General features: G+C 40.1%; 1 non-coding gene across 1 annotated transcript; it reads right to left on the reverse strand.

Moving 5' to 3' along the window:
• Nucleotides 1–23001: 23001 nt before the first annotated feature.
• TRNAY-AUA (transfer RNA tyrosine (anticodon AUA)) lies at nt 23002–23073 on the reverse strand. Its single transcript has one exon. It is a non-coding gene; the product is annotated as a tRNA-Tyr (tRNA).
• Between the last annotated feature and the right edge of the window lie 214 nt (nt 23074–23287).

Consider the following 23287-nt stretch of genomic DNA (forward strand, 5'->3'; position numbering starts at 1 on the left):
AAATTATCATACTAGAGTTATTTATTTCTTGATGAAAAGAGCAGAAACAACATTAAGACCTTGCGATCAGTTTTTCCAGATGCCTGAGTTTATAGTATAAATGTTTACATTGAGGGGAAAGAACTGATTTTGTAGCTCTAACTTTCAGAACTTAGATTGGAGTTAGAATTGGGGGAGTGGGTAAGAGGGAGGTGTCAGAGTCTTTGTGACCCTGTAAACTGTAGCCCACCAGGCTATATATATATACATGTAAATATATATATATATATATATGTATATTTAAGTATATGTATTTATGCACACACACACATGTATATGTATATATGTATATGTATATTTAGTCACTCAGTTGTGTCCAATTCTTTGTGACCCCATGGACTGTCTATGAGCTTCCCCAGTGGTTCTAGTCGGAACCCATCTGCCAATGGAGGAGATGTAAGAGATGTGGGTTCAGTCTCTGGGTTGGGAAGATCCCCTGGAGAAGGGCATGGCGATCCACTTCAGTACTCTTGCTTGGACAATCGCATGGACAGAGAAGCTCTGTGAGCTACAGTACATAGGGTCACACAGAGTTGGACACAACTGAAGCCACTGAACACGCATGGATTGCCTATACGCTTATGGCTGATTCATGTTGCTGTATGGCAGAAACCAACACAACATTGTAAATTGTCCTCCATTGAAAAATAATAATAATACAAAAGGAAGCAGAATTGGGGAGTGGAGGTGGGAAACAAAGAATATTACAGGTTATATGTTGCTGTGTGATAAATCACTCCAGACCTGAGTGATTTAAGCCGCAGTCCCTGTATCATCTCTCATGATTGCTAAAATACGGTAGTTCTACTTATAGTTTTTGGAGGAAACTTTATATTGTTTCTATAGTGGCTGCAATTTCCATTCCCATCAACAGTGTAGACTTTTAATGATGTCCATTTTGACAGGTTTAGGTAATATCACATTGTGATTTTGATTTGCACTTCTCTAATACTTAGCAATGCTGAGCATCTTTTCATGTGCCCGTTATCCATCTGTATGTCTCTTAACACACTTTTAATCTTGCTCTGTTTGTTTTTAGAAGAAACTGTAAATAGGTATTTAAATACTCTTGTTTACATTTAACCTTCCAAAAAGTAGTACTCTCAGAATTTAAAACACAAGGCTATTTAAGTGCTTTGAATGATGGGAACAAGTTCTTTTCTCTTAGGCTGACTGTATGGGGGACTCAGGAACATCTGCTGTTCTCTAGATCCATCCATCTACTCTCAGATTTAGCTGGTACCTGAGGTCTGACTTGGATAAATTGGGAGCAACATTATGATGAATCTCCATGCTTATTCCTTAGATGAATTTGGCTCTGAGCTGCAGTCAAAATTAGGAAAACTTTTGAGAGGCAAGCTTTGGTCCAATGACCTTTTTCTGCATCCTCAATGTTAAGGTCCGGCTAGTGGGTAAGGGTTGTGGGTAGAGAGTAAACTGATGAGAATTCTAGAAGAATCTCCTCTCCTGCCCCAGGAGTTTCAAATTGGCCAACTGGTTCCTAGGGTAATACCAGCTTTTCTTTCCTCAGGCAGTTCAGTGAGGTAATGCATTGTCTATAAATGATAAACAGTTAGACACAGTTTAGGTATCATAGTAGCAGCAGATTATAAGGGAGAAAGTATAGCATTTGGAATCAGAGACCCAGGGATCCAATTTTAGCTATATCACCTAACGACTGGTGAGCTTGGTGATGCAGGTTTTTTTTTTCTTTTTTAAATTTTAGGTTCATAATTATAAAATGAAAGCGTGACTACCATGGGTTGAATTATGTCCCCTCCTCCACGAATTCATAGGTTGAACTTTTAACCTCCAATTCCTCAGAATGTGAGTGTATTTGAGATATATCTTTAAAAGGTAATTAACTTAAAGTTTTGTGGATGGAGTCTAATGCTATATGCTGTTGCTGTTTAGTTGCTAAGTCAGGTCTGACTCTTTGCGACCCCATGGACTGTAGCTCGCCAGGCTCCTCTGTCCATGGGATTTCCCAGGCAAGAATACTAGAGAGGGTTGCCATTGCCTTCTCTAGGAATGCAATATGACTGGTGTTCTTATATGAAAAGGAGATTAGGACACAAATGAACACAATGCATAGATGAGATACCCAATGAGAATGGCCATCTACAAGCCAAGGGGAGAGGTCTTTGAAGAAACCAATGGTGCCAACATTTTGATTTTGGACTTCTACCATCCAGAATTTTGAGAAAATATATTTCTGTTGTTCACATTGCCTTGTCTTTGTTACTCTATTATGGCAGACCCATCAAACTTATGCATTGCCTTTGGAAAGGTTTTTAAATATTCAAATCACTGTGTAAATATAAAATTATTAGTAAAACAATATTTGTAGCTACTATCCCAAATATTTTGAGATTGAAGGAATTTGAGAATTGGGTAGATTCCACAAAGTTCCCAGCTATGGAGATTTTTCCAGAACACCAGTAATCAGTGTGTCAAAGGGTGTTTCTTGACTTGGGCTCTTTTAGTAGCAAAATGTGATGGAAATGGAGGCATTTCCTAATTCTGGCCAGGCTATGAAACCCAGAAAGAAAGTAAGGAAGCTCTTTGTTCTGTGGTCCTACATTAGTTAATGGCTGTCTTTCAGCCCAGAAGGAGAATCTAGTTCCCTCCGTATCACTCAGAATTCCCAAGAGTAGCTGAGCTAGCAGACAATTTCTAGGAAAGAATTTGAGTCACGGGATAGAAGTGTGGTTATTATTTAAGAAAAGGGAATCACCTCAGGTGATTTGTAAGAGACAGAATAAATACACTGAAGTCTGGGTGCTTATTTTTATTTGTGTTGGATAGAAGTAATTTTTTTAGTCTATACTTTTCAACTCAGTATTTATTTAGTCAAGCTCCTGGAGTACTGGGCACTGCCCTGAGAGCATTATGGGGTAGATTGAATACACAAAAATCACAAGCCCTTTCTTTGAAGTCGATACAACATAATTTGTGTGAGATAGGCTGAAAGCAGCCAGGCGATTGTGCACAGAGTTTGCAAGGGAAAGAAAAAAGTATGTAAGATTAAGTTGGGAGAAAATTTCTGTACTTATGTCTTTTAGTCTGAGAACACAACTTTTTAGAGTCTGCATGGAGGAGTCAGTCATTCATTATTAAAAAGACTTGGAATCCATATTTAGGGTGTTCACAGCAGATTTTTAATTTAGTATCTTCTTCCTCTTTCTATCCCCCACCTTCCTAAACCATGTTATAATTTCCATGTACAAGTTTTCATGAGCTCTGACCCCATCAAGAGAATTATAATGATGAGAACCTTGGCAAAAAGGATTATCAACTCAGAAGCAGGGTATGAAAAGAATAGATTCTTCAATAACTTTTGTATGACACCCAATTTGTAATTTTTTTTTAAAGACAAAACTATGAAGATTAAAGCACTCAATTTGATAGCAATGAGCAATGCAAAAATTATAGTGAATTGGAACAAATTATCATCAGTGAAATGCTTTGATCAACCTAAGATGAAGGCAGTTTGTAACTATAAATGGTTCCTTTTTCATCAGATTAATTGTGTTGATCTGTTTTGGGGGTGAAATTTAGGGTGGGTAATGATGGTAAACATTAGCAAAGGAACCATTATCCTGTAGGATTTGTCAGAGCATTTCACTTCTATTAATATCACTTACACAGAAGCAATCATTTCATTAGGAATTTTATCACTAAATTCATTTTTTAAAAAATGAACCCTTTAGGGGGAAAAAAAAAAGAGTTAAAAGTGCTTTCAAAGAGGAAGTGCGTGCCAGTGTGTGCTCAGTCATGTCCAACTCTTTGTGATCCCAAGGACTGTAGCCTGCTAGGCTCCTCCGTCCATGGAATTTTCCAGGCAAGAATATTGGAGTGAGTTGCCATTTCCAACTCCAGGGGGTCTTCCCAACCCAGGGAACCCATATCTTTTGGGTCTCCTGCATTAATAGGCACATTTCTTACTGCTAGTGCCACCTGGGAAGCCCTCATAGAAGAAAGTACTAACTTTAATAAAAAAAAAAATGAGTTGCCAAGTTAGAACTCATTGAGGTGAGGGCAAGGTGAAATACATGGATGAGCAGCAATGGTAGAGATTTAGGAGAGATTTAAGCTGGACGTTGAGGAGTCTGGACATGGCTCTTCCTATATCTGTGGCTGAATCTGAGGCAACTACTCCTTCCGCTAAGGAAATATCATGATCATCTTCCCTTTCTCCTTCCTCCTACATCTCTCCTTACTCAGTCAAGAGTAACAGTGTGGTAGATGATTTTCATGGCTTTAGAAGATATACTGTAGTCTCAGGCTATGTACAAAATGCCTGGACCCATTACAAGTTTTCGCAGAGTTATTAGAAGCTGCTGGTGCCAGCCACCTTGAAATGACTTCGGACGAGTGGGCTGTAGGTCTGGAGCAACAGACCTGTCGAACAGTGGCACACCAGTCAGTACAGCTGTTAAGAGGTGGGATGAGCCAGTGTGGTTGCTTTTATTTCTTTTGAATTCCTGTTAGCAGCAAGGCCCATCTCCATTTTGGTAGTTGGGTGCGAAGGGACAGTAGGGTTGGCTTCGACTCAATTCAGTTCAGTCGCTCAGTAATGTCCAACTCGTTGCCCAGGTCAGTATGGGAGTCAGTAGAGAAATGCTTTATTAATAAAGATTTGCTTGTACCTTGCCTAACATGCTGCTGCCCAACACATGTTTTGGTGAGCAGGTTGGAAGGACAGGAGATGATATGAGCCCTGTCATAAGTATTTTGGGTAAACACTTGGATGTAACTTTCTCAGGGGACCCTCTTTGGAAATGGGGACACAGTGATGAGTTTAAGTCCTGTTAGACAACTTTCTAGAGTACATGCTCAGAGATTGTTAATGCATAGTATTGTTTTACTCTTACCACAAAGAAATATGTGTTATTTTGGAACACTGAGAAAATACAGAGAAACAAAAGTGAGATAATGAGTGGATTGAAACTTCCCACCTGAAGAGAACCACAATTTACATATAAGTGTCCGTTTTTCTTATCTCTTTTCTTTGCATGTACATTTATACATATATACACAGCAAATACAGATTTACCAAAATGTGATCGTTTTATTATAAACATTGTTTTCAACAGTTGTATAATAGTCATTCTAAGATGATACCATAATGTATTTAAACAAGACTCTATTGTTTCATATTTCAGTTGTTTCTGAATTTCTCTTAGTATAAATCACATTTTCCTGAATATTTATATAGATAATTACATACATACATCCATTATTATTCCTTGGGATGAATCTCTAAAGATAATTAAGAACTTCTGGTACATATAACCAAATCATCATTCTAAAAATTTGCGTCCAGTCATCATGCATTGACCACACATTTACTAACTGAGCACTGCCTATGGCCAGAGTCATGCTGTGAGATGAGGATTAAGCAGTGACTAAGACAACACAGACCCTGTCCTCGTAGAGACGTCACTAAGTATGTAAACAGCAGTATTGGCTGTCAGACAGGGGAGACCCAGGGACTACCGGGGCTTAAGCAGAACCACACAGAGTTTCCAACAGTGTGTGGGTGTGCCTGTGTCCCTTTGTCCCGGCCAGTGTGTTCTAGTATCACTTCACTTGTGTTTTATATTGAAGTTCACAGAAACAAAGATCGTGGGTAGAACTATGCTTTGCATTTGTCTATCTATACAGTCTAACATAGTGCATGGTACAATCTTTTATGATCTCTGTCTCACTTAGAATTCAATCTTTTGAAGCACCTTGTTCAAAGATTTAAATTTAATAAACTGAATCAGCAAATGGGGAGGGAATAGTTTCTCAGGTTACAGAGCCCAGCCATCTGCTTCCAACCCCACTCTTCCCTCACAGAATGTCACACATCCATCTGTGGTGGTGGTGCTGGGGGGACTTTTGATCATCTTTCTTTTAGGGAATACAATGAGTTCATTATATTTTTCTTTTCATACAAGTGTATGTTTTCCCTCCATAGATTGTGAGTAAGTTAATGAGTTGTATTCACAGTTTCAGGATGCAGGAACTCAAAGTTGCTCAAAAAATGGTTGACTGATTGACTGACTGACTGACTGTCACTTGGCTGTTTTACTGCTGCCTGATGACATTTGTTAGGACTTTGGGTTTAAGTTATAGAATTCAGATGTACTTAAAGAGGCTATTAAAAAAGTATTGAGCTTGTTAGTTTAAACATTCCTCTCAAGTTCTCGTTTTCCTTAAAGTCTTCCTTTATTGTCCCAGGGTAGAGGAGGACAACTCATCATCATTTTAGTGGCATAGCAGGCTTGGGGAGAGGTCTTCGAGTCCTATATAAGGGAAGCCTCAAGCGGACAACAGATGGAGAAACCCGTCCCTATACCAGGCTGATGGTGAAAAGGAGAGAAAAGACTGAGCTGGACATTTGCCCAAGAGGGGCAGGTGTGCTAGGGAAATCGATGGAGGCACAGAGGACAATGGTTTTCTGTGTGATACCCCAGGAAGCTGCAGAGGCTGGGCCTTAGAGGCACCCTGTTGCCAGAAGTTGAAGTCTCAAGGAGAAAGCAGCTGAGGCTCAGAGTAGAGTGTTCTGTAGCCACTGAGAGGCAGAGGAAGAGGTGCTATTGGAGTGCAAGCAGAAAGAGGGTAGACCATGGATTACTGCAGGGGCTGCAGCTGTGCATGTTGTCAGGGTGTGAGCAGTGGTCAGATGGACAAAAGACTCCTAACCAGAGGCCAGAGGCGCCATAGAGCACTAAGAACTTCTGTGCTCCAGAGCCCAAGGCCACGTGAGCTCTGTTCCCTTAATACCCAATACCATTAGGAGGGAGCTTGCAGACATAGGAGTGAGCAGTTATCCCAGATTAGAGAAAGTCAAGTACATTTTCTCTCCTTGAAGGCCAGACAAAATTTCTATTTTCTCTGCATATGAGTTGAACTGTGAACGATTTTGCCACTTTTTAGATTAGTTCATCTGTGAGTGGGAATTTATTGGTTCACAGATTCCAAAGGGTTATAAAGGACACACTAAGCTGTGAAAAGCGTACAGTCTAACCCGGAGGCAGGAGCTCAGCTTTGTTCTCTTCTAATCTCTGCTTTGTCCACTACCGACCTGCTTTCTCACTATGAATCAGATCTTCCACATGGGGAAGCTTTATATTCTATAGTTTAACCATTAGAGGAAGGGAGGTCTCCCTCAAGGTTGTTTTCCTCTCAAGTTCTAAATCCCAGGGAATGATTGTATTAGTCTACGAGTCGGGTGTCCCATGTGGAACAAATATCTGTATAGTCTGAAGAATGTTATTTCCTTTACTTTAAACATTTTAAAATGTTTTATCTTTATTATTTATTTGGTTGTGTTGGGTCTTTGTTGTCATGGGGGATCTTTCTTGTGGGTCATGGACTTTCAAGTTATGGCATGGGCTTAGTTGCTCCTCGACAGGTGAGATCTTAGTTCCCTGACCAGGGATCAAAGTCATGTCCCCGGCATTGCAAGGTGGATTCTTAACCACTGAACCAATAGGGAAGTCCCTGGCAGGCAGTGTTATTTTTAATGTTCCTCCCCGCTCTTGGGTCAGTTGCCTGATACTGAACCAGCAAACTATGGTTAAGCAGTCAGGATCGCATAAGTCCAGAGTGGTTCCCATGGTGGCCGTGTATTGGAGGGACAGTTCCCAGAAGAGGTAAGAGTGAGGGTGATGGTGAAAGAAAGTGCCAGATATCCACCAACATGACATCACCCCTCTGCCACCATGTATACACTCCCCAGGACATTCTTGTTTCTTGGGGGAGAAATGGTATATTTGCAGACTCCCTCAGGAAAGTCCAGAGTAATCATACTGGCCTCCAAAATGGACCCAGTGATACCACACACGTGGTTTTACCCCATGTTGAATCCAGACTGGCCTGTGTGATAAAAAGAACAGTGAGGCGGATGGAATTATGGCTTTGCAGGCTGGGTCATAAATGGCACTGTGGCTTCCACTTGCTCTTACGGGTTGCTTGGTCTGGTTGTCAGGACAGTGAACAAGCCCCGGGAGAGGATTACATGGAGAGGAGCCAAGACCTCCTACCACTCAGCAGCACCAACGTGTCAGTCATGTGAGTGGTCATCTTGCTAGCTGATCCTTTTGTCTTCAGATAATTGCCCTTCTGACTACTGTTTCATGAAGGACTCTTACAAGTCAAACTGCCCATCTAAGTTGCTCCCAAATTCTTGGCCATGAAAAAATGACAAAGATAATAAGTACTTACTGTTCTTTTTTGAGGTACTAGGTTTTGGAGTAGTTTATTATATATGATTAATTAGTGTCATGTTCCCAAACCAGGCAAATTAGGCCTGAAGTAGGCATGATGCCTATCTAACATGACTCAAATAGAGAGGAAATGGCCACAGAAACCTAGTTATTTTCCTTAGATTCTACAGCTAGTCTGTCAAAGAAAAAAAAAAAGAATACAGAAAACAAAGAATCTCTGACCTGTATTTTTCCTGGTTTGCTAATACCGCTGGAACACTGGGAGAGGAAGTATTAGCATGGTATATTGAGAGAGGGAGGAAGAAAATAAGAAACACTGGAAAAGTATTTAGAATCTCTGTGTTTTCATCCCCATTCTTTGTCAAGTCATTAAGCCATTTCTGCTCCAACCTCCCTGGGTGGCTGGAGGATCACATGAGATAACAAAGGTGGAAGAGCTCTAAATATTTTCTGCACCTTGCAGATTATCACATGTCATTGTCACAATTGTGGGGACAAAGTGTGGATTTGGGTTAGAATTAGAAACTGGGGAAGAGAGAAAACAGAAGAAATACGTGAAAAGCTGCTTATTTTTCCACCTAAGAAGATAGCCTCCTGATAATAGGAAAACATTTTTAGGCAACTTTGAATATTACCTTATTATGATTTGGGAATATCTTTGTATGTCGAAATCTTTGTGTCAGATCTCTCCGGTTGCAGAGTTGGTAACAAGCAGATTCCTAACAATTCTTTGTTTGCTGACACACTCCTGACATCCCCCAGCATAAAGCAAATGCAGCTGGGTGTGAGGGTCACAGCTCTTGCTAATCGCGTGATGCTCACTGATGTATGACTTCACCCTCTGAATGTGTTATCTGTATCAGTCTTCCCACAGGGACCTCATACCTCAGCAGGTATATTTCATGAGTAGAGGTGTAACTGATGAATCTTCTAATTTTATAGTCTGAAATGGGATGATAAAATGGTAGATTTATAGATATTGTTTCATTGTGCACAACACTCACGTTTCTTATTCCCATCTGGTGTGAAGAAAAGAAATTTGCTCTCCCTTTAACGTGTCATGCTGTTAAATGTATGTTGCTTAAGATTTTGAGCTGAAGCAGAGCTGCCCACCAGCATAAAAGATACGGTGCTGTGGGCAATACTTTAATGCAAGCAGAACTTAACCTAAGGAGTTTTATTGCCATTGCAGTTGGTTTTTTTTTTTTTTTTTTTTTTTTGGAAGGGGACAATAAACCTTTATATCCTGGTTTATTAACAAAACTTGTCCTCAAATTAGGATGGGCTTTCTTAGATACACGCTTGGCTGTCAATTCTTACCCAAATTTCATGCTATTAAGTGTGCAGACTCTTCCATTGTCATAGTGTATCAGAAATTCTGCCCAAGGAGTACATTTTCAACTGCAGCCTTATCAGGCAGCCTTCCTATGGCCATGGAAAATGGCTTCTGATAGATTCCAAGGAATTGAAATTGCAAGCTTCTCTCTTCTGAAACCAGAACCAACATTTCTCCCCAGTACCTAACAGGGATTGCCCTCCTGATTCCACAGATTCCATAGAAACACTATTTTTTTTTCATGCATATACTTCAGTAGTAAGCATATTCTCATTAACAAGTCATTTCTTTTATGAGAGAACAATTAGGCATTCATCTTACAATAGATGAGATACATAAAAATAAAAAAAATGAGAGTCACAAAGGAGATGAGAGAGGAAAATAAAGGAAAAAGAATGTGTCTGTGTTATTCAAAATCTCCGCATTCAAATGATATTGGTCTTTACATAACTAACAGTTCAAAAAAGGAGAAGACAATGCAAAATGAATCTGTGAAAGAAATGTACACAAAGGAGTGATAAGTATCAAAGGGCAAATCCTCTTTTTTGGAGTGGAGCAGTAGAAATATCAGGTAGCAGCATTTGTCACTTGATTAACATCAGTGTATACATTTTTTTTCCTTGACATCAGTTGATACTGCTTTATGGTTTTTTACTTCTCACTATTTCATTTCCTAGCACTTTTTCTTTTCTGGATCCGCATCATTCTGAAACCTACAAAATTTTACCTTAATATTGAAAATGACAAGACCTTTTCTGTGTAAAAATAAATGATGAAAAAATTTTAAATTGCATGTTTTCAAAAATACTGTTAAATAAGCAATTTGAGGGCATGTAAATAAAGCACAGTTAGGATCGAAAAGCTAATTGTTTTCAAAGGATAAGAGAAAGAGAGATGTTTTTATTAAAATTATAATGATGCAATTTTGTTCCTGCTAATAAATGAACTCTACATTGCCTCTCCCCACCCCAGTCCTGTAATTGGTTCATCTATTCCTGCACAGCTCTGACCCTCATTGTTTTATAACAACTGCAATATTTCAAATGGAAGCTGAAGATAACTGGCTTAAAGGCTATTGTGAGGTAAGGAGAAGGGAGGAATGTAGGAAAAGATTCTATTTTTAGTAGTTAATTTAAAAAATGCAGATTCCCAAGTGTTGCTTTCAAATACCATTTTGCTATCTTGCCCTTTCAGTAGCTAGCTGCTGCAACATGCTGAGCTAACTCATAACTCTTGAGCTACATCACTATATGTTAAAGTAGGGGATGGACCCTGTACATTTGGTCTGATTTCTATGGCACATGGTTTATGTGTGTGTGTGGAAGAGCATATGTATATGTATCCTGTTTACTTTTCTTGGAATCAGTAATATATTTAAACTCTCATTAAATAGCAGATTATGGGCTGTGTGTTCCTGTGGGTGTGCTTCAGAAACCATGTATATTGACTAAGGTACTCAGGGACTCATAAGAATGTATCAAGTTTGAGGATGGGCATATGTCTTTCAAACTTTCCAGAGTGTTTGAGTTTGTTTCTTTATTAACATGGCAACCCACTCCAGTGTTCTTGCCTGGAGAATCCCAGGGACGGGAGAGCCTGGTGAGCTGCCGTCTATGGGGTCGCACAGAGTCGGACACGACTGAAGCGACTTAGCAGCAGTAACAGTATGTTATTAATTGAGGTAAAATTAGTACATAACATTACCCAAGACTCAGGTGTACAACATTATAATTTGATTACAAAGTGATCACCAACCTAAGGTCCAGTCACCATCCATTATCACCCCTTTCACTCACTTTTCCCTCTTTCCAACCCCTTTCCCCTCTGGTAACCACCAAGCTGTTCTCTTTGTCTATGAGTTTGTTTTGTTTGTCCATTTGTTTTCTTTTTAGAGTCCATACATGAGTGAAATCATATGATCTTTGTCTTTCTCCATCTGACATTTCTCTTAGTATGTAATGGCAAGATTTCATGTTTATGAGGCTAAGTAGTATATCCCATTGTGTGTACGTGTGTATATTATATATATACATACACACTACCTTTTATTTCTTTTTTTTTGAGTTTTTAAAAATCTTTAATGTTGTGGATAAAACTTTAGCTATCATACTACCTTTTCTTTATCCATTCATCCTTTGATGGATATGTTGTTTTCATATCTTGGCTGTGGTAAATAATACTGCAGTGAACATGTGGTGCACATTGTCTTCTCGAACTTGTGTTTCCGTATTTTTTGGATATAATCTCAGAAGTGATTCCACTAGCTAGATCAGCCAAATACTAGATCAGTATTTTAAAGATTAATTTTAAAGCACAAGATAGTGTTATTCAAATCCTCCCTTAAGGATTTGCAAACTCATAAATATTTAAATAGGGAAAAAACTCTATCACTCATCTTATTTTTAATAAAATAATTTGGAGACCTGGTGGCTCAGACAGTAAAGCGTCTGCCCGCAATGCGGGAGACCGGGGTTGATCCCTAGGTTGGGAAGATCCCCTGGAGAAGCAAATGGCAACTCACTCCAGTATTCTTGCCTAGAAAATTCCATGGATGGAGGAGCCTGGTGGGCTACAGTCCATGGGGGTCACAAAGAGTTGGACAAAACTGAGCAACTTCACATTTTTAATAAAGTACTAATGTATTTATTATGTATGTATATATGATAAATAATATCTTCACAGAGAAAGAGATTTAATAGCTCTTTTTCTTGTTACATGAAGAAATAATCTGGTGTTCCCTAAATACTGGTGTGCATTTCATCATTTTCAATCCCACATATTCACCTATTGGTTTTACAAGGGACTTTTGAGAGATCTCAAAGTGATGTTAGGAAGATAACAACAAATACTTAGCAGAGAGTTATTAAGGAAAAAGAATAATAAATAATTAAAGTTGGAAAGTATTCAGCATTTATTTTGTACCAGGCATATTTATATATTTACCTACCATCTCATTTGACACAAATTATGTGTAAGTGTTTGCTCAGTCGCTTAGTCGTGTCTTTTTGTGATCCCATGGACTGTACCCACCAGGCTCCTCTGTCCATGAGATTTTCCAGGCAAGAATACTGGAGTGTGTAGCCATTTCCTCCTTCAGCGGATCTTCCCAACCTAGGGATCGAAACTGTGTCTCCTGCATCTCCTGCATTGACAGGCAAATGCTTTACCAATGCATTGCCTAGGAAACCCATAACTTATTTAAATCTCACCATAGTTTTCACAAAATTTCCGTTTGATATAGAAACACATTCATGATGATTAAGAAGCTTGATCAAAGATAAGAATATAAACTGGGAGAAATGATAGTGACTTGGGAGGTAGGGTCAGAGAAGTCTTGTTAAGGAGGCAGCTGTTGGAGAGAGTGATGGAGCGGGGGATGGATGAGATGAGTTGAGTCTGTGACGTGTGCTCTGACTTTCTCAGAGTGGTGGACATCTCTCATGTAAGAAACGTGATTGTGCATCATCTCACTGGCTGCACTGGATTCTACTTTATAGTTGTGCCATGACTTTCTTCCCTTCATTCCAGTACCTACTGCTATAAACAGTGCTTTAGGGAGCTGCCTTGGTCACACATACAGAGCCCTCCTGATTATTTCCTTTTGATCAATTCCCAGAAGTAGGATGGAGAAGGCAATGGCACCCCACTCCAGTACTCTTGCCTGGAAAATCCCATGGACAGAGGAGCCTGTGGGCTGTAGTCCATGGGGTCGCTAAGAGTCGGACACGACTGAGCGACTTCACTTTCACTTTTCACTTTCATGCATTGGAGAAGGAAATGGCAACCCACTCCAGTGGTCTTGCCTGGAGAATCCCAGGGACAGGGGAACCTGGTGGGCTGCCATCTATGGGGTCACACAGAGTCAGACACGACTGATGCAACTTAGCAGCAGCAGCAGCAGAAGTAGGATTATATAGTCAAAATGTGTAGGCATTTTGTGCAAGCCCCACAATTCTACGGGCTTCCTAGGTAGCTCAGTAGTGAAGAATCTGCCTGCAATACAGGAGACCTAGGTTTGATCCCTGGGTATGGAAGATTCCCTGCATAAGGAAATGGCAATCCACTCCAGTATTCTTGCTTGGAGAATATCATGGACAAAGGAGTCTGGTGGGCTCTGGTCCATAGGTTCAAAAAGAGTCAGACATGACTGAAGCAACTTAGCACACACACACACAGGCACTACAGTTCTACACAGCCCTCTGTGCCTTGTAGGTGGCAGCAGCAGGACTCCAACCAAAGGCCAGGTGACCCAGGGCAAGGTTCCAGCCACCAGAAGACTCTCCTGTAATCCATTGGAAGCCCCTCCGCAATCTTTTTTTTTTTAATCTTTAAGTATTTGCCAACCTGGTACTTAGAAATTTTGCAAATCCTTATTACTCTTCTCCAACATGCCCAATCCTGAAATCATTATTTTCCCCATTAACCGAAAAGGAAAAAAATCTTTTTCTTGTTTATTGTTACCACCATCCATTCAGTCGTCGAGACTAGGAATCTTGTTGGCCTCTCTCCTCCTGTTCACCAGGCACATCCCATCACCACCAGGCTTTGCCCATTCCATCTTCTGTCTTTGGAATTTGTCCCTCTTTCCTAGCTCTGCTAACAAAGACTTCCTGCAGGTCCTTACCATTTTCATATGTCCTGTATTCAATAATTCTTGTCTAGAATTACAAACCTTCACGCTGCCAGTGAGAGGTCTTTGTAAGAGAAAATATATGGGAAAGGATCATGTAAAACTCCAGCTTGAATCCCTTCAGTGCTCCCCATTGCCACAATCCCTACAACATCAAGTGCAGACACTGTAATTAGGTGCATTGGTCTTCCACAGTTTGGCCCTGCGATTCTGCCCTGCGTCACTCCTTGTTTCAGCCCCTGTAGTATTTCCAGTCTCCAGAGAGCCTTTGTGCTTTGGCCTTTCCTGAATTTTCTCTGTGTGGTGAATCTGTATCGTCATTTAAGACAGGGTTCATACTTATCTACGCTGATGCCTTCGGTGGCCTCGTAGAATGGTTGCTGGGCACCCTTCCCCTCATGTCCTCTGTGTACCTTGTGCACCTCACCAGCAGAGCGGTATAAAAGGGATTTTGTTTTCCTTAAAGCCAAACAGTGAATCTTGGTCTGGACCACAGAAGGAGGAAATAGCGTATATTCTTTTGGTAAATTTATCATGAGAGGATCACAGACGCACCACTGTCATCAGGTGGCTGTGAGATAATGCATGTGAGCCCCTCACTGCATGTATGGCTCACTGTAAACACTTGCTATCTATTAATTATCATTGCTCTTGTTACTGTGATTCATTCAAAAAAACTTCTGATCCAATGGAAATTGTAATAAGAGGGACAAAACAAATTTACAGTGGGCTAACAGATGAGTACAAAAAAGCTGTAGAATAAGTAAAGGGATGCGTCTTTCCTAAATGATATCAAATAATGTTGCTGATTTAATATGGAAGTTAATTTTAGGTGTCTGAGATAATAGAATGAGAATAATAACCCTGATTTTGGTAATAATAACAATATAAATAATAAGACTAATAGTCATTCATTGCTTACTCTGTACCACATCATACCAGACTAAGTATTTCTTATGAATTGTCTCATTTCATTTCCACAGAAGCCTCTCAAAGCAAGCATTTTTGTCCTTTTTGACAAATGAAAACCCCTGAAATTTAGAAAGTTAATTGTGTTGTCTGAGCTTCCACAACTGGACACAGCGGAAGAAGGGTTTGAAGGAGGTGAAATTCATTGTACTTACACCAAGCCCTCAGTGCTCCAGTGCTCAACCTCTGAATTAAGCCTCTTTTGTAACTTTGCCCTCAGTCTTTATGTACAAAGGTCCTTCCCCTTGGAGACTGATAAAAGACACCTCAACTTGCAACATCTTTTCTTTGAAGAAAATCAGGAATCACCTCCTGGGTGATGATCCATGTGCACTTTGAAATATGTTTTTGAGAATTCTAGGGGACATATGAAGAATTTGAATTCTAAGTTCAGCCACTGAGAGCTTTAGCATTCCTTGTGATTTGTGGTTTGTATTACCAATAAAGTAGTTAGACAATGGATACTATAGGATTGAGAAACACTGCCCTAATTTTTCTTTTTTTTTTTTTTTTTTGTCATTGAACACAGTCATAAAAGCCACCTGTTACAAATCAAAGCTACCCATCTTTGACCCACTGGAGCCATCTTCTTTTTGATGTATTGAATTTGAGGTATCTAGATACCAATATTCAGTACCAATAGGCAGTTAGAATTATGAGTCTAGACCTTAGATATTAGGATATCATCAATATATAGAAGTCATAAAAATGGCTAAGAGACTCAGGTAAAGCATATAGAATGAAAAGACAGTGGAAGCCAGGATATATAAAACTCAGGTGAAAGTGAACTGATGGTCCTAAGACTTTATATTTGGTGAAGAACACTTACTCTTCAGAGATTCTCTTAACTTTGGTATACACAAATCATTTTACCTTTGTGTACCCTTGTCACTCTTACTGCAATCCCTAATTCCATGGCCAAGTCTAAATATGTATATTTACAGTTACTTCTAAATTCAGCTACTGAAAATCAAGTGGGAGCTGATCAGAGCAGAGTCTGAGATCAAATTCATTTGTGTGTGTGTGTGTGTGTGTGTGTGAATTTCCTCTGACCCAGTGATTGATAATGATTACTTAGTGATAGAATGATGATGATGATGATTATGGAATAACATGCCATTTTAGCTAAACTAAGCCTTTCTCTCTTCCTACAGAGATAAGGTTCTGCATCTCCTTTTGCTGTCACCCTTACTGATATCTCATGCATCTTAGACTATCATCACTTTGACATTCTGTCACTGCTGCGTGCCATTAGCATCCTATTCCATAGCACTTGAGGAGAATCTTGACTGCCCTGTGAATTGACCCAGCAATTTTGGCCAAATGCTTTAGGAATGCTCTTGTACATTATAAACACATCAATGGGCAAGCGATGTGATAATGATGAAATTACCATTCTCTCCCTTTCAGTAGCTTCCAGAAAGCCACTCATATGGGGATGCTTCCCATCCTAAGGTAAAGCTCCCTGCCAAGTCCCTGCAATGTTTGGGCCCCTGAGATCTGGGCCAAGAAATGGGTTCAATACCTTTGTCTTGGTTTTTGTTTCTGCTTATTCAACAAGAGACATAAGAATAGTATTACTAAAACCCTCCAAGATCTTTTGCTGTTCATTTGCTCAGTAATGTCCAACTCTCTGTGACCCCATGGACTGTAGCACTCCAGGCTTCCCTTTCCTTCACCATCTCTTTGCTCAAATTCATGTCTACAGTCAGTGATGCCATCCAACCATCTCATCGTCTGTTGTCCTTCTCTTCCTGCCCACAATCTTTCCCAGCATCAGGGTCTTTTCTAATGAGTCGACTCTTCCCATCAGGAGACCAAAGTATTGGAGCATCAGCTTCAGCATCAGTTCTTCCAATGAATATTCAGGACTGATTTCCTTTAGGATTGACTGATTTGATCTCCTTGCTGTCCAAAGGACTCTCAAGAGTCCTTTCCAACACCACAGTTCAAAAGCATCAATTCTTTGGCGCTCAGCTTCCTTCATGGTCCAACTCTCACATCCATACATGACCACTGGAAAAACTGTAGCTTTGACTAGACAGACCTTTGTTGGTAAAGTAATGTCTCTGCTTTTTAATATGCTGTCTAGCTTGGTCATAGCTTTTCTTCCAAGGAGCAAGTGTCTTTTAATTTCATGGCTGCTATCATCATCTGCAATGATTTTGGAGCCCAAGAAAATAAAACTCTTTCCCCATGTATTTGCCATGAAGTGATGGGACCAGATGCCATGATCTTAGTTTTTGGAATGTTGAATTTTAAGCTAACTTTTTCACTCTCCCCTTTCACCTTTATCAAGAGACTCTCTATTTCTTCTTCCCTTTCTGGCATAAGGGTGGTGTCATCTGCATACCCGAGGTTATTGATATTTCTCCTGGCAATCTTGATTCCAGGTTTTTCTTCATCCAGCTCATCATTTAGCATGATGTACTCTGCACAAAGTTAAATAAGCAGGGTGACAATATACAGCCTTGACATACTCCTTTCCCAGTTTGGCACTAGTCCATTTTTTCCATGGTGCTAACTGTTGCTTCTTGGCCTGAATGCAGGTTTCTCAGGAGGCAGGTCAGGTGGACTGGTATTCCCGTCTCTTTAAGAATTTTTCACATTTTGTTGTGATCCAAACAGTCAAAGGCTTTAGCATAGTCAATGAAGCAGAAGTAGATGTTTTTCTGAAACTCTCTTGCTTTTTCTATGATCCAATGAAAAAATCAAACTGTTGGCAGTTTGATCTCTGGTTCCTCTGCCTTTCTAAATCCAGCTTGAACATATGGAAGTTCTCAGTTCACGTACTGTTGAAGCCATCTTGGAGAATTTTGAGCATTACTTTGCTAGTGTGTGAAATGAGTACAATTGTGCTATAGTTTGAACATTCTTTGTCATTGTCTTTCTTTGGGATTGGAATGAAAATTTTCCAGAATAGTATTACTAGACCCCTCCAAGATCTTTACACTTAGTGAATTTACAGACATTATTGACATTAGAAAATTCCTTTTCTCTCAGATGAAAGTTCCCACTTGCTAAAGATTGCATGTGTTGATCATTCACATGAACTTAAAAGGTTGTAATGGGGGAATAAAAGAAAGTAGAATCAAAACTCTTGCCTATATCTCCCAGTCCAAGGAACTACCATTGAGATGATGCTCCCAGTTCCTAAAAACTGACTCCTTGACTTCTCTCTGATGACAGCAGTACCACTCAAGGATGGTCATCAACCTTTGAGTTGGGTAGTATCTATGTGTTGAAATACGTGTTGGGAGTTTGAGGAAAGAGGAGGTCAGATCCAGAAGAAGCACTCCTTTTTACTAGAGACTGACACCTATTGCAAACCATGCAGGTGCTGTCACTGGAGTTTTAATCTAAAGTTTCAGAATTTTATTAAGAACGCTGCTTATTTAACTCATATGCAGAGTACATCATGAGAAACGCTGGGCTGGAAGAAGCACAAGCTGGAATCAAGATTGCCAGGAGAAATATCAATAACCTCAGATATGCAGATGACACCACCCTTATGGCAGAAAGTGAAGAGGAACTAAAAAGCCTCTTGATGAAAGTGAAAGAGGAGAGTGAAAAAGTTGGCTTAAAGCTCAGCATTCAGAAAACTAAGATCATGGCATCTGGTCCCATCACTTCATGGCAAATAGATGGGGAAACAGTGGAAACAACGTCAGATTTTATTTTGGGGGGCTCCAAAATCACTGCAGATGGTGATTGTAGCCATGAAATTAAAAGACGCTTACTCCTTGGAAGGAAAGTTATGACCAACCTAGATACCATATTCAAAAGCAGAGACATTACTTTGCCAACAAAGGTCCATCTAGTCAAGGCTATGGTTTTTCCAGTGGTCATGTATGGATGTGAGAGGTGGACTGTGAAGAAAGCTGAGCGCTGAAGAACTGATGCTTTTGAACTGTGGTGTTGGAGAAGACTCTTGAGAGTCCCTTGGACTGCAAGGAGATCCAACCAGTCCATCCTAAAGGAGATCAGTCCTGGATTTTCATTGGAAGGTCTGATGCTAAAGCTGAAACTCCAGTACTTTGGCCACCTCATGCGAAGAGTTGACTCATTGGAAAAGACTCTGATGCTGAGAGAGATTGGGGGCAGGAGGAGAAGGGGACAACAGAGGATGAGATGGCTGGATGGCATCACCGACTCAATGGACATGAGTTTGAGTAAACTCCAGGCATTGGTGATGGACAGGGAGGCCTGGCATGCTGCAGTTCATGGGGTCGCAAAGAGTCGGACACGACTGAGTGACTGAACTGAACTGATGCTTTCTTTTTATCACCTGTGATCTTTCCCTGTTCTATACCTGCTTCTGGTTGTTGGGAAAAATACACTATGGTTGCCCTAATATTAACTATATTCTTGGATCCAAGAAGGATCTCTATAAAGATTTAATTCTGTGTTTTCAGCTTTGATACTATTATCTAGAGCAAGACTCTGAATCTCTCTGGACTATTGTAGTTTTTTTCTTCAGTAAAACAAAAGGGTGAAAAGTAAGAGAGCAAAAAGATTCTGACTTTTTCTTTTGTACATTCATTCATAAAATATTTAATGAAGGAGCATGAGGTATATCAGTAAGATACAGACCAATCCACCAATAAACTTCATTGTAGAGCAGAAGAGAGAGACCTATGAACAATGGACACACACATTGTGTGACAAATGCTGTAGTAGGGTCATTACTATACTAGAGGATCACATTTTCCAGAATAAATTAAATTAGGAAGACATTTGGGAGGGTTTCCCCAAAGAAGATGTCAGTTGGGTAGGGCTTTGGACAGTGATTAGTGTTTGATCCAATGGGATTGTGGGGAAGCAATTCCAGACAGAAGAAAGAGAATAAGCAAAGTTTCCCAAAGTTTAAGGAATGAATGATGGGCCCTCAGCTTTTACTAAATCGAATGTATGGATGATGGGGGGTGGCATTAGATGGAATGCGAAAGCATACAACACAGAACCATTAGGGGCATTGAATGCTACGGTAAAGAATGTAAGAGAATGGGAAATGAAGTACTCTTCTTCCTTATTGTTTGTCTTCTTTTTTTTTTCCTCTTCCTTATTTTGAAAGCAATATGACAGTCACAATTCATAGAAACCAAGATAATTCTTTAAAGATGATAATTCTTTGTTGGGTTACCTCTTAATGAAAAATAAAGAAAAAGAAATATGTATCATATTATCTTGAGTGTTCTGTGGATTCAGAGTAAGTTGCCTCTTTCAAGTGGTTGCCTCATCTGTTAGTGTTTACCATGGTTACTGGTGTTTGGTTTGGCTCTTGAACTGTCCTGGCATTGATTCATCTTCCCAGACACCTGCTCCTTTGAAGCATCACTGCAAGAGAACTTTGCTACTTATCTAGACAGTGTACACTTATCCATCAAAACATAAATAGCACCCAAGTAACCTGCATGTCTGGAGGCCAGAGGCTGCTTTCCCATTGAACATCTGCCAAGTTTAGAGTGGCCAAATTCTTACTGAGCTCTCTGAAACTGCAGAGACGGACCCCAACACTAAAACTTCTGCTTCTGCTCTCAGTCTTTTATATACACCCTTTACTACTCTAGTTAAGAAATCTCTACAGGGCTTCCCATGACCACAAAGGTACTGCACTGAGGTACTGTACTTGCTGTCGGGCAACCGAATAGGATTTTCCATTGCTTGTCTTCTTCCCTACTAGCATTAGAAAATTTTTGCTTTTTTACCACCCTTCACCATGAAATGTTCAGGCTTGAAGTTTCTCATTATTCTAAGTATTGAGTTCCTTTTCTCATGGGGTCTGAGAGGGGGTCTATGAGGATAGTCAGTGGGTGTCTTCTATTCATAGCCTCTGGATCAGAGCCAGGAGGGAGATTGATCCTAGGAATTTATGCAAAAGCTTCAATAGGGCTTGTGATGCACCAATCACATTTCTCAGGATGCCTCAAAGGTGGTGAGTGTGACTCTTTCTGTGGTCCATGGTCTCTCTCCCTTTCCAAAGAGTGCCTGGCTAGCAATCAGAGATTTGGCAAAGCCCGAGAGGCTGAGTGCCACCAAAATCAAAGAGTTTCTGGTTCAAATTTGTTTTCCTGTTAGGTGTTGCTGGGAGACCCAGTCCCTTGGAACCACTGCCAACTATGTGGACTCCAGCAATTTGGTAGAGCAAAGAAATTTGTTGGCAAGCACAGAACAACAAATTGTTGGCTAATAGCAAAAACTGGAGATGACTCTATTAATGGATCCAGCAAAGCCTTTTGTCAACTCGGTGAGAAATCTAATCTAAATCTGAGAAGCTGGACCTGTAGCAGGGACAGAGAGCGCAGGCAAATTGCAGAAGACAGAGGGTATTTTTCCACCATTAGGAGCTGTTTGTTATTTGGAAAGGACTCCCAGGCTTAGTACTCATTATGGAAAACAGTGATGTGATTGGATGCTTACAGCCCAAGTGCTTTGAGAAATGGTAAGGGAAGAAAAACACGTAGACCGTATGCTAGCATCTGCCCTTTGAATTCACAGACTTTTCTCACCAGTTTCTTTGACAAAGAAAGGATGTCATGATAATGAAAATGTGTCATTCTGTGAAATGAGATGGAGTAGGAGTTAGATGTTGATAACGTCAGTTCTCAGAACATATCCCTGTCACTGCCTAACCAGCTCTACAGATTTTTTGTGTATCTTTTGATGTATAATGTCACTGTGTTCAGAATGTTATATGTGTGGATACATATCTGCATACATTTAGATTAGGCATATCTGAATTTTGTTGGATCCTTACAGGAAAAAATTGTTGATTACCATTTGTTATGGAAATTCCTCACCTTTTATTAATTTATTAAACTATATCAGTAAATATTTATTGGTCATTTAGTATGTGTTCAGCTCTATATTAGGTGGTGAGGATACAGCAGTGAACAAAATTAAGTAAAAATTCCTGTAATCACAGAGGTTATATTCTAGTGCAAGGAGAGGAATATAAGCAAACATGTAAGTAAAATACATAGTGTGTTGATAAATAATAAGTATTAAGTAGGAAAATAAAGCAGAAAGAAGGGGTGGGGTATTGCAATTTTAATTAAGGTGGCGAGAGACATCACTAGTTAGGAGTCATTTGTACAAAGATTTGAGGGAAGTGAAGGAACAATTCATGTAGAGGAATAGTGTTCCAGACAAACGGAGGTGCAAGTTCCAAGGTCTGGACTGAGCCTGGATCACTCCTGACATATCTGAACAAGAGCAAGGAGACCAGTATAGCTCGGGTGACAGGATACAAGAGAGGGAGAGCAGTAAACCTCAAGGCGAGATCAGAGGATTTCCCCAGGATGAGTGAGCCATGGTGGGACATTGTGTAGGGCTTGGTAACCATCCGCAAGGACTTTGGCTTTTATGTAAGGAGGTGAGAGGTGATGGAGGACATGACTTAAGTCATGTTTTAAAGGAATCATTCAGGCTGTAGCAAGTCAAGCACAGAATGAGGGAGAACAATTACAAAATTATTGCAAGAAGCTAAATGAGAGATAAGGGAGGCATGGCTCATGGTGGAAGCAGAGGAGGTATAGAGATGGAGTTGGATTCTGAAGATATTTTTAATTTGGATCAAGGAGTTATTGGAGTAGGCAGGCACCGGGGACAGACTTTGGGAAAAGTTGAGGGTAAGTCTCAGAGAGGGATGTTAGCAGTCAACTCTCAAAAGTGAAAGTGAAGTCACTCAGTCATGTCTGACTCTTTGCAACCCCATGGACTATACCCTACCAGGTTCCTCCATCCATGGGATTTTTCCAGGTAAGAATACTGGAGTGGGTTGCCATTTTCTTCTCCAGGAGATCTTCCCAACCCAGGGATTGAACCTGGGTCTCCTGCACTATAGGCAGACACTTTACCATCTGAGCCACCAAGGAAGTCCTGAGAGCTGGGGTAATCAGTGATTTGATCTGCTGGACATCTGGATACCCATTACGTCTATTTCTATACCTTCCAGGGAGGTAACCAGAGTTAAAATCGTTATTCCCATTTTACAGGTAAGAACACTGAGATTTAAAGAGATTAAATAGCTTACTCAAATTCTCAAAGTTGCAAATGGTGCATCTAAGTATTAAACGGGTCTTCTGATGT

This window comes from Bubalus kerabau, chromosome 12, assembly GCF_029407905.1.
Source record: "Bubalus kerabau isolate K-KA32 ecotype Philippines breed swamp buffalo chromosome 12, PCC_UOA_SB_1v2, whole genome shotgun sequence".
NCBI lineage: Eukaryota > Metazoa > Chordata > Mammalia > Artiodactyla > Bovidae > Bubalus > Bubalus kerabau.